This window comes from Sinocyclocheilus rhinocerous, unplaced genomic scaffold, assembly GCF_001515625.1.
Source record: "Sinocyclocheilus rhinocerous isolate Xijiao unplaced genomic scaffold, SAMN03320098_v1.1 scaffold3366, whole genome shotgun sequence".
Lineage (NCBI taxonomy): Eukaryota > Metazoa > Chordata > Actinopteri > Cypriniformes > Cyprinidae > Sinocyclocheilus > Sinocyclocheilus rhinocerous.
The window spans coordinates 105,564-107,841 of NW_015637533.1; the positions used below are offsets into that span (position 1 = coordinate 105,564).

The 2,278-nt window shown below is 44.1% G+C and overlaps 1 protein-coding gene across 1 annotated transcript in view; it reads right to left on the minus strand.

Annotated features, from left to right (window-relative positions):
- corin (corin, serine peptidase) overlaps window positions 1-2,278 on the minus strand; it is a 36,809-nt gene that overhangs the window by 32,942 nt on the left and 1,589 nt on the right. The gene's annotated exons all lie outside the window — the stretch shown is intronic.

Below are 2,278 nucleotides of genomic sequence, written 5' to 3' on the forward strand. Positions count from 1 at the left end.
CACACACACACACACACACTGCTGAAACACACAGTGTGTCTAGTAACGCATCCAGACTCTTCTGTAAGACACGTGTGATCTGAACGGCCCCTGATCAGCATTGATGGCTCCATGAAGAACCTTTAACTTCCATTGTATCTTTCCATTGCACAAAAGGTTCTTTTCTTTATAGTGGAAGAAAGGTTTTTCAGATGATTAAATGTTCTTCACACTAAGAAAAAAATGGTTAAGAACCAATTTCTGAAAGGTTCTTTGGTGAACCAAAAACGGTTCTTCTGTGGCATCATTGTGAAAACCCCCTTTTGGAAGCTTTATTTTTAAGAGAGTATTATTTTGCTCTGATCTGACGCAGTGATGTGACCGATTCCTTCACAAAGGAAATTCCAGCCAACACAAATGCACCATAATAAACAAACTATAATCATTTCCACAAATTAGGCCAGATCGTTTCCATGCCAGCAGTGAACTAGACCCTCGTCTGGAAAGATTTCACAGCAAGCAAGCATGAGAATCACCACCACGAACAGACATGTTTGTTTGTAAAAGGGATCTTTAACCCAAAAATGTAATTGTGTCCATTGTGTCCAATTTACTCCATTCATCTTGTTCAAACATGACTTTCTTTCCTCTGTGAAACAAAAAAGGTGTTTTGAAGAACATTGGCAACCAAACAACATTGGACCCCAATATGGACAAAAAAATAGACATTTAGAGACATGAGACATTTATCAAAATATCTTCTTTTGTGTTCCACGGAAGAAAGTCAATCACACAGGTTTGAGCAACATGAGGGTGAGTAAAGGATCATTTTTGGGTGAACGATGCCTTTAATTGTTAATAGGACAGAACATTGGAACGCAGTCAGACGAGAGGAACAGAGGACGACCGCCAGAGGGAAATCTGTATAGAATCATAACACGGCGGAGACAGAGCCTCAAGGTCAGATCTCATGAGTCTAGATCGCTCATCCGTCACTGCTCTAGAACAGACCCTGTTACACCGATAACACCTGCTGTTTTAATCCGTCTCTTCTGTCCACTTTCCTGACTTCTCTGAGGGGAGGGACTATCGGCTTTTTCTGATCTTTCGATCTAATATTGCGAAATAGGCTTGAGCAATTTACATAAGAACGTGAAAAGAGGCAACAGAAAATGATACCGAGAGCAGCAGCTTTCGTTTCTGCTCTGATAGCCACAAAACTAAGCCGAACGCTGTGGATTTGTGTTAGAATCAGGAATGATAATTGTGCTTTTTACATTTTTGCTCCAACAACACGTCCTGTAATGTTTATATCAGCAGGCAGAGAGGAACCGGTCTTTAAGCAATGTGGTCGAATGCGTTTTTCAAAGTGGACAAGCGCAAACCATTTCAGATCCCATCACCTGTATGTAGCGTTGTGATCAGATCGACAAAAATGCATTTTAATACCAGGCTCCTGCAGAGTTCAGCTCCAACACCAAACCAACACACCTGATGCAACTGGTGAGTGAGTTATACCTTCAGAAACCTCAAGAAGATCAACCCTGACATGAGGCGCCTCACACAAGACCCGTCTAACCCCTGAGTCTATGGAGCAGACGGAAAGCAGCGGAAGTGAATGACAGTGCTGAAGAAAAGCACAGGAACTGCTGCAAACATCACCTGCGCTCATCATACGGCCTCGCTGTGAAACACACATCTGCTCTGAGTCTGCATCTCTGAGATTCTGGCCAGTGTTTCTATTGAAACAGCACGTCTCATGTCTCCTTAATATGAATCAGCCGTGCTGTGTTAGAGACAGAGACAGAGACAGAGAGAGAGAGAGAGAGAGAGAGAGCCACTGTGACGGTGCAAAAACAGGCTTGGGGACACAGCAGGACGTCTGGACTGGATGGGTGTCTCAGATTCACAGCTCTGATCACGTCCCACCAAAGAGACTTTCTGGCCAATAAACAAAGAGACAGAGAGGACAAGGGCAGAATAATGGTGGGAGGAGATGTCATCAGTGTGCACGTCTGTCCAGACAGTGACCTTTTGACCTTCAGATGCTTTCTTTGAGCTTTTATGAGGAGCAAACAGACAGAGAGGAGGAGACGCATCTGAACCAATACACACACACACACACACACACACTCACACACTCACACAGACACACACACACACACACACACACACACACACACTCACACAGACTCACACACACACACACACACACACACACAGACACACACAGACACACACACTCACACAGACACACTCACTCACACACACTCACACTCACTCTCACTCTCACTCTCAC